The sequence below is a fragment of the Aquarana catesbeiana genome, linkage group LG12 (assembly GCF_042186555.1).
Source record: "Aquarana catesbeiana isolate 2022-GZ linkage group LG12, ASM4218655v1, whole genome shotgun sequence".
Taxonomy (NCBI): Eukaryota; Metazoa; Chordata; class Amphibia; order Anura; family Ranidae; genus Aquarana; species Aquarana catesbeiana.
This window is the reverse complement of record NC_133335.1, coordinates 15,966,280-15,981,634: the sequence shown is the minus strand read 5'-3', so window position 1 is coordinate 15,981,634 and position 15,355 is coordinate 15,966,280.

Genomic DNA, 15,355 nt, shown 5'->3' with positions numbered 1-15,355 from the left:
CGTTTATAAAAGGAAGTGACCTGATGGGTGTGCAGCCCTTTGTTTCTTCTACATTTGGGTGGTTTGGTTGCACTTTACATCTACAGAGGATGCCGGGGAATACAACACACACTGAAACGTCAAATTATTTATTTATATCCCAGATAGCAAGCAATTGTGCTGCAAGTTTGAAAATGACTTGCTAAGCTATTGTTAGACTTGCCGGGCTTCACAAGTTTGTTGCACAATTGCAGCAAGTCCGCATTGCATGACCCCAGATCAACTTTCTTTGGAAACATTCTGCAAGTCTGCTGCAAGTTCTGGTTCAGTTATTTTGTGCAATAGTCATCCCACCACAGGGGTTCACTGTGGCTGAATTTTCATGCTGTAGACTTGCAAAGCTCTTGCTGTAGACTCATCACTGCAACTTTGCTCTTGCTAGAGACTTGCCAGTCACTTCACTGGGTATATATAATAGTTTTACCCACTTCAGGTCTGCCCCAAAGCAGTTTTACTGCTACAGGACTGCACCTGTGAGCCGGATCACGTATATATACTGTATGTAATCCGGCTCTTTCGGGTAGAGGGTGCGCATGTACGCTGCTGGCGGCCTGCACCCATTGTAATCACACGCAGCGGGAGCCCAGTGGCGGGTACCATGTACTCGATGTCCGCTGGCACCACCTGATTATCAAGCAGAGAGGTAGAACAGCGGTCTGTAATCAAGGCAGATCACTGTTCTGACAGGAGGGAAAGCATGGATCCTGTGCATAGGTGTGCACACAGGGTGTGGCAGGTGTGCCTGGGCACACCCTAATCACCCTGTGTTGGGCAGATTTCCCCTGCTGCTTGGTTGCAGAGAAAGGGACTGGGGAATGTCTGTCCTTAGTCCCTTTCTCTGTCTCAAAAGTGAGACATCAGGGGTTTGTTTAGACCCATGATATTTCAACAAAGCCCCCTCAATAGGGCTTCTAAAAAAAATTGCTGCTGTCAAAAAGCACATTGCTGCTGTCAAAAGACAGCCCTGTGTTTGTTTACCTACACAGAGCTCTCTTTGGTAATGCCTGGAGCCGATTTCCGGGTGCCGGCGACCAATCAGAGGGGGGCACCCGCTAATTGGTTCGCGCTGCAGTCAATCGCAGCACAGCCGGGTGGCGGGGGTCGGCCTAGCCCATTGTGCATTTGACGTACTAGGTATGTGATTATGCGCAGGAGAGCCACCTTGCCGCCGTATATGTACTGTATATGGTCAGCAAGCATTAGGAGGAATTAGGAGGGCACAGTACAGGAGGGGGTCAGGAGGGCGCAATGCTGGGATTAGGAGGGCACAGTATGGGGGTCAGGAGGGCACAACACTGGGATCAGGAGGGCACAGCATGGGGGTCAGGAGGGCACAACACGGGGATCAGGAGGGCACAGCATGGGGGTCAGGAGGGCACAATACTGGGATCAGAAGGGCACAGTATGGGGGGTCACAGGGCACAATACTGGGATCAGGAAGGCACAGTACAGGGGGGTCAGGAGGGCACAATGTTGGGATCAGGAGGGCACAGTACAGGAGGAGTCAGGGGGGCACAATACAGGGGGGTCAGGGGACACAATACTGGATTCAGGAGGGCACAGTACAGGAGGAGTCAGGAGGGCACAATACTGAGATAAGAAGGGCACAGTATGGGGGGTCACAGGGCACAATACTGGGATCAGGGAGGCACAGTACAGGGGGGTCAGGAGGGCACAATGCTGGGATCAGGAGGGCACAGTACAGGAGGAGTCAGGGGGGCACAATACAGGGATCAGGAGGGCAAAGTACAGGAGGAGTCAGGGGGGCACAATACAGGGATCAGGAGGGCACAGTACAGGAGGAGTCAGGAGGGCACAATACTGAGATCAGAAGGGCGCAGTATGGGGGGTCACAGGGCACAATACTGGGATCAGGGAGGCACAGTACAGGGGGGTCAGGAGGGCACAATGCTGGGATCAGGAAGGCACAGTATGGGGGGTCACAGGGCACAATACTGGGATCAGGGAGGCACAGTACAGGGGGGTCAGGAGGGCACAATGCTGGGATCAGGAGGGCACAGCACAGGAGGAGTCAGGGGGGCACAATACAGGGATCAGGAGGGCACAGTATAGGAGGAGTCAGGGGGGCACAATACAGGGATCAGGAGGGCACAGTACAGGTCCCGGGACACTGCCTGGGACACAGCCATCCTGGGACAACTTAGCAAAAAGCATGAATATCCTGTCAAATCCTGGACAGACTGACAAGTATGATGTAATGCAAGACTATCATGGGGCCCCCATGCACCTGGAGCCCCTGGACACTGCCCATACGTTAAGACAGCCCTGCTTGTATTGCCCTGTTATCGGCCTCATTTTCTAAAGATTATACAGCATTTAAAAAAGAGGAGCCAACAGAGCCAGCAGGGATGACCAGAAGAGGAACAAAGCAACCTTTCTGTGGAATATTGTTGCACAGGGCAGGTAAGTAAGAAAAAAAATTAGCCTTTCGTATCCCTTTAAGTTGTTTCCTGGGTATGGCCCGTGACGTGTTCTGCCCTTTTCCTGTGTGAGCCTCGTAGGTGGATGAATTGTTGCTTATTTATAAAACTGGATAATTTAGTCTTATGTGGAAAGAGACTTATATAGCTCTGTCTTCTTTAGTGAATGGGTAGACTGGTCCAGTTGGTTCCCATCTGCCTTCGAATTCTTCTCCTGATTCCACTTGTTGAGTCACTCTGAATTGGAGGCTGACGTCAGCAGATCAAAATAGTTGAGAGTGACAAGCGTATGTGCGTCTCCGGAGGGGTCTGAGGAAGGACTGTTACTTAGCAACTTCATTTCATCCCTTCTCCATCGCGGGAGACTGTGTCATATTTTCTCCAGGCCCTTTAAACAGCAAAGCAAATTAATTCCTTTTGTCTTGTCTGTAACACCGGCGACCACGTATGTTACCTTCCTCTCTGAGAGATAAAATAGAATTATTTAACAAGGGATGAAGCCGGTGCTACATACATATATTTTTATCTGCACATGAGACCTAGAGTGTGGTTTGGAGTTGTAACATTGTTGCAAAAAAATCTATATGTAGTTCGTCTTTGTTTTTTTAACCAATTCTGGCATTTTTCTCCTACATGTTAAAATCATAATTTTTTTGCTAAAAAATTACTCAGATTACTCAAATTACAAACATTTTTAGATATAGATATATATATATAGATATAGATATATATAGATCTATATGTATATAGATCTATAAATATATATATACATACAATACCTCACAAAAGTGAGTACAACCCTCACATATTTAAAAATATTTTTTTATATCTTTTCATGTGACAACACTGAAGAAATGACACTTTGCTACAATGTAAAGTAGTGAGTGTACAGCTTGTATAACAGTGTAAATTTGCTGTCCCCTCAAAATAACTCAACACACAGCCATTAATGTCTAAACCGCTGGCAACAAAAGTGAGTACACCCCTAAGTGAAAATCTCCAAATTGGGCCCAATCAGACATTTTCCCTCCCCGGTGTCAAGTCGTTAGTGTTACAAGGTCTCAGGTGTGAATGGGGAGCAGGTGTGTTAAATTTGGTGTTTGGTAAAACAAGATTGAATTAAATTTGGTGTTTGGTGTTATCGCATTCGCTCTCTGAAGCACGGTGGCCAAGACCATACAGTGATTTAACAGGACAGGTTCCACTTAAAACAGTCCTCGCCATGGTCGACCAAAGGAGTTGAGTGCACGTGCTCAGTGTCATATCCAGAGGTTGTCTTTGGGAAATAGACGTATGCGGGCTGCCAGCATTGCTGCAGAGGTTGAAGGGGTGGGGGGGTCAGTCTGTCAGTGCTCAGACCATATGCCACACACTGCATCAAATTGGTCTGCATGGCTGTTATCCCAGAAGGAAGCCTCTTCTAAAGATGATGCCTAAGAAAGCGCGCAAACAGTTTTCTGAAGACAAGCATACTAAGGACATGGATTATTGGAACCATGTCCTGTGGTCTGATGAGACCAAGATAAACCTATTTGGTTCAGATGGTGTCAAGTTTGTGTGGCGGCAACCAGGTGAGGAGTACAAAGACAAGTGTGTCTTGCCTACAGCCAAGCATGGTGGTGGGAGTGTCATGGTCTGGGGCTGCATGAGGGCTGCCGGCACTAGGGAGCTACAGTTAATTGAGGGAACCATGAATGCCAACATGTACTGTGACATACTGAAGCAGAGCATGATCCCCTCCCTTCAGAGACTGGGCCACAGGGCAGTATTCAAACATGATAACAACTCCAAACACACCTCCGAGATGACTACTCCCTTGCTAAAGAAGCTGAAGGTAAAGGTGATGGACTGGCCAAGCATTTCTCCAGACCTAAACTCTATTGAGCATCTGTGGGGCATCCTCAAATGGAAGGTGGAGGAGCGCAATGTCTCTAACATCCACCAGATCCATGATGTCATGGAGGAATGGAAGAGGACTCCAGTGGCAACCTGTGAAGCTCTGGTGAACTCCATGCCCAAGAAGGTTAAGGCAGTGCTGGAAAATAATGGTGGTCACACAAAATATTGACACTTTGGGCCCGATTTGGAAATTTTCACTTAGGGGTGTACTCATTTTTGTTTCCAGTAGTTTAGACATTAATGGCTGTGTGAGTTATTTTGAGGGGACATCAAATTTACACTGTTATACACTGTTCGTGAAGCCCTCTGAGGTCACTACGTATCAGCCGGCTGGCTTGAGCCTCGGCTGTTTTGAAAAATCGTTTCATTGCTTGTGGATGTCAGTGTTTATGGAAGTCTTTGCAATAAATTCTTTTAATGGAAATACTACACCATGAAGCCTCTTCTTCTTCTTTTTACCTGGTAAACAAATTTGGGTTTGGAAGACAAATAAGGAGGTTTGTTTAATGCTGTGTGGAAACAGATCCACCTTATCCGGTAACCCCCCCCTTATGATTTAACACTGAATTGGAAGTTTCAAATCTCAACATGAATGTTTGACATCACTATTTTTATTACATATATATTTTTTTAAACACTATATGGACGTGAATGTCAACATAGTTTGATAATATTACTAGTTTTGTTTCATTTTTGAAAAACATCATTTTTGACACAGTATAAGGACTTGAATGTCAACACAGTTTGAATGTGTTAGAATTTTTTATCACACACAGGTGGATTGTATCAGATTTTTAGTTATATAGGTTTGCTGAAACTTAATCTCTTTTTTCCAATACAAGCTGTACACCTACTACATTACATTGTAGCAAAGTGTCATTTCTTCAGAGTTGTCACATGAAAAGATATAATAAAATATTTATAGAAATGTGAGGGGTGTACTCACTTTTATGAGATACTGTAGATAGATAGATAGATAGATAGATAGATAGATAGATAGATAGATAGATAGATAGATAGATAGATAGATAGATAGATAGTCTCTGTCTTCCTGTCTCTGCCAAGTCTTTGTCTGGTATAAATGGAATAGTAATCATTGTGACAGTCATCAGAATAGGCTGCTACATTGTTGCTGTAAATCAATTTTTCCATGAAGTGATTAATCTTCCTCCAGTAAATTGTAGTTGAGTTTTGTGGGTGGAGATTCACATTGCACTCCATGCAGAAGAGTCTTCACTGAAAAGGAATTAAACTTCCGATGTTCATGATTTTATTCCTGGGTGATAGAAGAATGGAATGCGTCACTCAGCCTGTCCATGTGAACCAGCATTTGTTTAGTTCACAGGTATTAGACCCCTTTCACAATAGAGGCGTTTTTCAGGCGCTACAGCGCTAAAAATAGGCGCCTGCATAGCGCCTGAAAAAAGCCTCAGCTGCAAACCCAGTGTGAAAGCCCGAGTGCTTTCACACTGGGGCGCTGCGCTGGCAGGGCGTCGCATAAAGTCCTGCCAGCAGCTTCTTTGCAGCGGTGGAGGAGCGGTGAATACATTGTTCTTCCACCGCTCCTCCCTCGCTCCTGCCCATTGAAAACAATGGGGCAGTGCTGCCATACCACTGCCAATGTGCCGCTGCAGCAGCGTTTTGCAGGCGGATTTAACTGTATTTCGGCCGCTAGCGGTCGAATAGCACAGCTAAAATGACGGTAAGTCGGCGCTAAAAATAGCGCCGCTTTACCGCTGACGCCCGGTGCGGCTCAGTGTGAAAGGGGTCTTAGAAAACCACACATTGAATTACACTGAATATAAAGCAAAAGAATTATCACTAAAAACAACGCGAAGGGTATAAACAATGACATCTTCCAGAAAGCTATTGTTTTGTCACAATATAAACATACTTGACTTGAAACAAGTATACAGAACCGGGGCTCTGACTTCATTGGCTGCATTCTTGTTCAAGGTCAATTCCTGGAAATACCGCAGCCCAAGACTCTGTGTTACCATCGGGCAACTAGCATTTTTATAACAAGAGGTAAGTAGCAGATTTTAGCTACAGACCTGTGTTCTCTCAAGGCATTTTTGCCAGGGACTCCTCCTAGGCTGCCACCCCGCAACAGAGCTTCCCCTACCCTCCATGGTCATTGGTGAGCCTGGGATGACGGCAGAGAGATTAAACGAGAAGTCTGGGGTCTTCTTTTTATTTCAGAATCATACTTACCTAGCTGTATGCTGCATCTGTCCCCTGCCGGCTCTAACACTGAGAACCGAGCGATCAAACACCACCAATCACTCGGTTCTCTGTGCCTAGCTGGTATTTCAGAGTAGTGGGGGGGGGGTTGCTTTTACTTGTGGAAGACATGGATTAGTGTTTCTGCTTTACAGAAACACAGGATCCATATCTTCTGTACTGACAGAATGACGATCTGCCTTGTTTACACAAGCAGACTGGCATTCTGTCAGTGTAACGAACAATCAGCGAGTGCCAGCAGGGATCGGGTCCGCAGGACTTGCTGATCAGCTCCTGCTGTGTAAAATCACAGCAGGATCGCCACCCAGTGAAGGATGGTGGCAATGGGCCCTCTCGGGGATTGGGCTGCTGCCTTTTCTGCGCGACCTTAAAGTGGAGGTCCCCCCATTCCATGAAAAATTAAACGTCGGCAGCTACAAATATGATATGGACACTTACCTTTCCAGGGAGCCCACAATGTCGGCACCCCAGTCGATCCCTGGATAGGCTGTGGGGTGCAGCCGCTGCCATTACTGGAAAGGGAATCCAGCAGTGAAGCCTACTGCGCATGGGTGAAGTGCGCTTCACTTTCTGATTGGCCCAGCAGCGGAGGAAGGAGGAGGGTGCCAAGCTCGCCGCGGTGCCGTCTCTGGAAGTGGGAAAGGGGACCTGTCAAAAACAGGAGACGAATAAGCGGAAGTTTCATTTTTGGGTGGAAGGACGTTTCAGCATGTAGGCTTGGATAAAAAGAAAGGCGTGCCCGAGAAACGTGACTTCTAAAATATAGTTCATGGATCTTTAATAAAAATTAGCAACATGTACATCAAGCCAACGTGTTTCAGGGGAATAGACTGCCCCTTCTTCAGGGCTGTTGCTGCATACTATTTGGTGGGAAAGATTCCCATGAGTGGTTATGTTCGATCAAAGTTTCTAATGCTGGCTTTCTTTGTATAAGCCACAATTAGCAATCCCACCATTCAGAATCTTTGATCCAACATAACCACTCATGGGAATCTTTCCCACCAAATAGTATGCAGCAACAGCCCTGAAGAAGGGATAGTCTATAGAACCGTATATAGAACCGGGGTTCTCAGTGTTAGAATCTTTCCCACCAAATAGTATGCAGCAACAGCCCTGAAGAAGGGATAGTCTATAGAACCGTATATAGAACCGGGGTTCTCAGTGTTAGAATCTTTCCCACCAAATAGTATGCAGCAACAGCCCTGAAGAAGGGATAGTCTATTCCCCTGAAACATGTTGGCCTGATGTACATGTTGCTAATTTTTATTAAAGATCCATGAACCATATTTTAGAAGTCACATTTCTCTAGTTTTTGGCAGGCAGCCTGTAGTGGGTGGAGCCTGCTGGGTCCCTCCCACAGCTTTGCTCTCTATCCTTGTGCAGGGTGACTGATCTTGTCTCCACCCCCTCCTGTAGATTCTATAGGCAGCCTGTAGTGGGTGGAGCCTGCTGGGTCCCTCCCACATCTCTGCTCTCTCTCTCCTTGTGCAGGGTGACTGGTCTTGTCTCCACCCCCTCTAGGAAGTTTCTACAGGCAGCCTGTAGTGGGTGGAGCCTGCTGGGTCCCTCCCACAGCTCTGCTCTCTCCCCTTGTGCAGGGTGACTGGTCTTGTCTCCGCCCCTCCTGTTGTTTTTCTAGGCAGCCTGTAGTGGGTGGAGCCTGCTGGGTCCCTCCCACAGCTCTGCTCTCTCTCCTTGTGCAGGGTGACTGGTCTTGTCTCCACCCCCTCCTGTAGTTTATATAGGCAGCCTGTAGTGGGTGGAGCCTGCTGGATCCCTCCCACAGCTCTGCTCTCTCTCCTTGTGCAGGGTGATTGGTCTTGTCTCCGCCCCCCTCCTGTTGTTTTTATAGGCAGCCTGTAGTGGGTGGAGCCTGCTGGGCCCCTTATACAACTCTGCTGTCTGCACAGGCTATATACAGCACAGTGATGATATCACTATTACAAGGTAATGCCTGGGTTTGCAATAGCATGTGGTGCATATAAAATAGATTTCTATCTTTTGTGGTGACCGAGGAATTTACTTCAGTGGAAGTTTTTGTGCTCGGAGTTCAGCATTAATTTATTTACACTGTTTAAGCGGAGGAGTCCCGTGATATTTCCAAATCTTCCGTGCATTCTGTCACTGAGCCCCCGTACCCTGTGCTCTATTAACATGCCGCCCTGGCGTTTACCCTGCCAACACCGTCATCTGCTCAGTTCCTGAAATCCTGCCGAAATGATCTCTCATCCTCTCATTAACATGGAGCTCTGCTCTTTTTAAATCTGCATATTTGTAATACCTTGAAAGTAAAAAAAAAAAAAAGATGCTTATATCCAGTTGGATACCTAAAGTGCCCCTGTGACCTTAGAGTCACTTATAGAAAAAAGAAGGCCAGCCATAGAAAAGAAGTGGATTTGAGCTTACCTTTCTGGTTGCTGGTATCTTGAAACATGACCACTTTGCTGCTCCCTATTTCCCGCTGTGTAAATATCTGCTCCTCCAGCTGCCTGCTTCTCCAGCTGGCTTGTACATCGCTACAGTATGTATGAGCCAGCATTCAGGGGCTGGTCTTCTTTTATTGATCTGTGAATACAGTCTTAAAGTGGACCTTCAGTCATTTTTTCATCTTTCCATCTATTAAATCTTCTGCCCTTGTTGTTGTTTTAACTTTGGATAGTAAAACAGTTTTTTTCCTGCCAGTAAATCCCTTATACAGCCCACTTCCTGTGACTTGTCTGGTCATTAGCCTAGGCTTATGACATCATGCACAGTGCTCTCTCTTACTCTCGTGAGAGTTTGCCAGGAAGGGAGGGGGGGATGAGCCATAAGAGGGCCAATGAGAGCTGCACAGCTGGAGGTGTGCCAGTGTATCGTCACATATGGCGACCCATCATATTTGGCTACCCGCTGGAGTGAGCATGCGCGACGCCGCCATATGCGTTCCAACACTTTAACGACAAAACAGCACACTAAAACCGTCAGATAGTGTAATGTCGCGTACACACGAGCGGACCTTTCAACCGGACTGGTCCGACGGACCGAGTCCGGCGGACAATTCGACCGTGCGTGGGCTTCATCGGACCTGCAGTGGACATTTTTGCGGTCGAAAATCTGACGAACTTTAGATTTGGAACATGTTTCAAATCTTTATGTCGGAACTCCGCTGGACCCAGTCCTTATCGAAAAGTCCACTCGTCTGTATGCTAGTCCGACGGACGAAAACGGACGCTAGGGCAGCTATTGGCTACTGGCTACCAACTTCCTTATTTTAGTCTGGTCGTACGTCATCACGTATGAATCCATTGGACTTTGGTGTGATCGTGTGTAGGCAAGTCCGTTCATTGGGAAAGTCCGTTGGAAGTCCGTCGGATAGACCGTCGGACCAGTCCGGTCGAAAAGTCAGCTCGTGTGTACGCGGCATTACGGAACTGACGTTGAACTGCGCTTGCGCAGTTATTATATGGCTCCACCCCTAAGTCCAGGTTCAAGCCCCACCATCCAAGTGGACATAGAGTCAGATCATAATTATGCCGAGCGAAGCGAGGCCGCGCCTGAAGCGTGGCGATCGGCCCTGTTGCAAAGTGGTGTCTTACAATCAATAATTATACAGAAGAAGAGCTTGTCTGTAACATCACTTCCGTGACATTATCTGACGGTTTCGCTGCTCTGTATTGTCGTAAAAACTTTTGGAATGCATATCGCAGAGTTACGCATGCACAGTGCGAAATTTCTCAGCGGATCGTCACTTCCGTAGCCAAATGTGATGGGTCGCCATATGTGACAAAACACCTCTGTGTGCCTCTGTGTAAATCCAGGAAGTGAACAGGCAGCAGCTTCAGCTGCCCACAGTTAAAATGGCTGCAGCCAGACTCAGTGGAGGGAGATTTCTGCAGCATATTTGGCAAGTACAGAATCACAGTATATATAAAATAATATGCAAAGTGGTTGGAGGGAAGCTTGAGAATGGCAAAGATGCTTTTATTGCAAACTGTGAGCAGATGAGGTTACGCCAGTGCATGTGTCCTATTGTCTCATATAAAACATTATTTTAATAACAAGATCGTTTGAAATGTTTGGCCTGCATAATGTTGATTTCAGAGCTGAGAATTGTATCTTATTTGAAATTAAGAGTCTGGGTTTGGCACCTCTCCGGTGTCATGGCAGTGCCGGTGACCAGTGCCAGTATGACCATTGTCCATCTTAGGTGTGGAAGGACTTTGTCAGGCCGTAAATTATAGAGAGGTTTGTGGAGGCCATGCAGTGTGTTCTCTAGCAGAGAGATATAATTAAAGAACACATATTAATCCGAGTCGTGAGAGGACTAGAACTCTGAAGGACTTCCCTGTTGAGTTAGAGGATTAAGCTATAAAACCAGGATGTGTGACTGTGGATTTGTCAGTCATTGAGAAACGTATTTCACTTCACCGGACAAGGAGCGGACATTATGAAACTCATTTTATGTCATTGTAAAGGACGACCTGTCTTGGTTCATTTCTTCTGCTGGATGGTTTTGAAAATCTGATTTTGATGCTCTTGGTTACCTTGTGGAATGTCAAGCTGGGGGGAGATAATTGAGTTTGCCAGGAGTTTAACTGTAGTTTATTGTTGGCACAGCCTTGTGGGTTTACTTCCAGATCTCTGACGGGCCTGCTGTATTTCCTGCTGTCCATGCAATCACATTTTGTATTATTGCTCTGGAGAAAATTGTCCTAGGCATCCCCAACCTATTTATACAAGAAGATTCTCCAGTCTTGTGACTGTGATGGACCCTGAATCTATTCATACTCTGTTTTTACCAGGCGTTTGGTTTTGACGTCGATAGCCCATGACATGAAGTATATTGTTTTTTAAATGTTGCTCTTTGCCACAGGGGATCTAAAAGTGTTTTCTTTACTGCAGACTAGAAGTGACACCTTCACACCCACCAGTAGTTAATATTTTCCGAAGATAGTGTATCTCAGGGACCTGGGCACCCCTGGCTCTGAGTCAAGCAGCACCCACAGTGTATTACAGGGACCTGGTCACCCCTGACTCCGAGTCCGGCAGCACCCACAGTGTAGTACAGGGACCTGGTCACCCCTGACTCCGAGTCCGGCAGCACCCACAGTGTAGTACAGGGACCTGGTCACCCCTGACTCCGAGTCAAGCAGCACCCACAGTGTAGTACAGGGACCTAATCACCCCTGACTCCGAGTCAAGCAGCACCCACAGTGTAGTACAGGGACCTAATCACCCCTGACTCCGAGTCAAGCAGCACCCACAGTGTAGTACAGGGACCTAATCACCTCTGACTCCGAGTCAAGCAGCACCCACAGTGTAGTACAGGGACCTAATCACCCCTGACTCCGAGTCAAGCAGCACCCACAGTGTAGTACAGGGACCTGGTCACCCCTGACTCCGAGTCAAGCAGCACCCACAGTGTAGTACAGGGACCTGGTCACCCCTGACTCCGAGTCAAGCAGCACCCACAGTGTAGTACAGGGACCTGGTCACCCTTGACTCCGAGTCAAGCAGCACCCACAGTTTAGTACAGGGACCTAATCACCCCTGACTCCGAGTCAAGCAGCACCCACAGTGTAGTACAGGGACCTAATCACCCCTGACTCAGAGTCAAGTAGAGCACCCACAATATGTCACAGGGACCTGGGCACCCCTGGCTCCGAGTCAAGTAGAGCACCCACAGTATGTCACGGGGACTTGGTCACCCCTGACTCTGAATCAAGTAGAGCACCCACGGTGTATCACAGGGACCTGGTTACTCCTAATTGTGAGCCCAGCAGCATCCACAGTGTATCACAGGGAGCTGTGCCTGTGCACCTCCGTTTCTGAGCCCAGCAGCACCCACAGTGTATCACAGGGACCTGGGCACCCCTGGCTCCGAGCCCAGCAACACCCACAGTGTATCAATGGGACCTGGTTATCCCTAATTGTGAGCCCAGCAGCACCCAAAGTGTATCACAGCCATCTGGGCACCCTTTTGTCCAAGCCCAACAGCACCCACAGTATCACTGGAACCTAGGCACCCCTGGCCTCAAGTCCAGCATCACCCACAATATAACCGTTACACACAAGGAGACCCAGTGAGGTGAAGATCAGTTAACTTTGTGAAATTAATATTTAATGAGAGTTTTTCATGCTTATGGTACACTGTGAAAACAGGATTATGGTCAGTCTATTCTCAGTGATGTACATTTTCTAACACTGCTTTCCTATTCTCCTGTTACCTCTTTCATTTAAATACCTTTCCCCATTTGCCCATGTTATTGTGTCTTGCTGTAGCCAGAACTAGACACACTAGAAAGGTCCACTTGCTCTTCACATTATTATAAAGCTGCATGCGCTCTCAGGTCACTAATAGACATGAGCCAGCATCTGCCAGACTTGTGTCCAATGCCTTTTCTTGTGCATTTGATGGTCTTTGGTAAGCAGGAAAGAAGATTTCTGCAAAGAAAACTGTTTTCAAAAGATGAGATGATTTGCGATATCCAAATGATACTTCTGGGTATAGGAATATCTGCTGAGCGGCTTCCCGCTCATTCACAAAACGGAAGCATAGTAAACATAGTTTACTATGCTTCAGTTAAGAATGAACACAAGGGCGATCAGTACAGATCACTGACTGTGTTCATTCATTCATCCATCCTGAAACATCCCCTGCAGCAGCGGGTGGGAGAGGAGAGGAGGGAAGCTTGCAGCACTGCAGGGGGAATAAGGAAGCAGGGGAATCGGCACCGCACAGGGTGATTAGGGTGTGCCCGGGCACACCTGGCAAACCTTGTGCGCACGCCTATGATTGCTTTAATATATTAGGTTGGAAATACAGACATGACAAAAAAAATCTTTTGTAGTACAAAAAATGCCCCCAAAAAAGTATATATATTCATGCTTTTGACTTACAATAACTGGGTAGGGCTTACGACCTCTTCACTTGGGGACTGGCCATGGGTAGTCAGGTTGGCTGGTGCCATCATCTTTTTATATTGTGCATTTAGATATTCTTGGCCAGCTTGTGCTACTGCTAGTGCTGTGCTAGTCAGGATGGCAAATAATTAGGCTAGCCATGAAAGGGCGAATGGCCCCCCGGGAAGGACACTATTTTAATACTCGTACATTTCGCCCTTCGCACTATAGTGCTGCAATCTATTGCATTGCTACAGTGTGAACCTAGGCTCAATGGCATATTGTTGTTGCCATCCAGTTAAATTGGGTTCTCTTCCTGAATGTCTCAGTACAGCGGGTAGAATAAGTATTGGACATTTCACCATTTTTCTAGGTAAATATATTTCTAAAGGTGCTATTGACATGAAATTTTCACCACATGTCGGTAACAACCCATGCAATCCATACATACAAAGACGCCAAAACAAATACGTTCAGAAATGAAGTTCTGTGTAATAAAATTAAATGTATTTAATACTTGGTACAAAATCCTTTGTTGGTAATGACAGCTTCAAGACGCCTCCTGTATGGAGAAACTAGTCGCATGCGTTGCTCAGGTGTGATTTTGGCCCATTCTTCCACACAAACAGTCTTCAAATCTTGAAGGTTCGGTGGGTCTCTTCTATGAACTCTGATCTTTAGTTCTTTCCATAGATTTTCTATTGGATTAAAGTCAGGTGATTGGCTGGGCCATTCTAGCAACTTTAATTTCTTTCTTTGAAACCAATTGGGAGTTTCCTTGGCTTTGTGTTTGGGATCATTGTCTTGCTGCAATGTCCACCCCTCATTTCATCTTCATCATCCTGGTAGATGGCAGCCGATTTTTTTCAAGCATGTCTTGGTACATTTTTCCATTCATCCTTCCTTCAATGATATGAAGTTTGCCAGTACCGTATGGTGAAAAACAGCCCCGCCCCCACCATGATGTTCACATCTCCAAGCTTCACCGTTGGTATGGGGGGTGTTTTTGGGGTGATGTGCCATGTGACCTCCGAACATGGTGTGTATTATGGTGTCCAAAGAGTTCAATTTGGGTCTCCTCTGACCAGACTATATTCTCCCAGTATTTCACAGGCTTGTCTAAATGTTGTGCAGCAATCTTTAAATGAGCTTCAACATGCTTTTTCTTCAGCAATGGAGTCTTGCATGGTGAGCGTGCATACAGGCCATGTCGGGTGAGTGCATTACTTATTGTTTCCTTTGAAACAATTGTACCTGTCTTTCTGAAGCTCTCCACAAGTGGTCCTTGGCTCTTGGACAACTCTTTTGATAATTCTTTACACTCCTCTGTCAGAAATCTTGTGAGGAGCACCTGGTCGTGGCCGGTGTATGGTGAAATGATGTTCTTTCCACTTCCGGATTATGGCCCCAACAGTGCTCACTGGAACACTCAGAAGTTTAGAAATCCTTCTGTAACCAATGCCATCAGTATGTTTTGCAACAATAAGGTTGCAACGGTCTTGAAAAAGCTCTTTGCTTTTAGCCATCATAAGATGTTTCTTGTCTGTCACCTTGGTAATGAGACACCTTTTTATAGGCCATCAGTTGAGATTGAACCAGCTGATAGTAATTAGCACTGACAAGGGGCAGGATTGCTTTCTAATTACTGATAGATTTCAGCTGGTGTCTTGGCTTTCCATGACTTTTTGCACCTCCCTTTCTTTATGTGTTCAATACTTTTTTCCCTGTGGCATTCCATTTCATTACACGTAACTTAATTTCTGAACGTATTTGTTTTGGTTTCTTTGTATGTATAGATGGGTTGTTACCGACAAGTGGTGAAAATTTAATTACCTAGAAATGTGGCGACG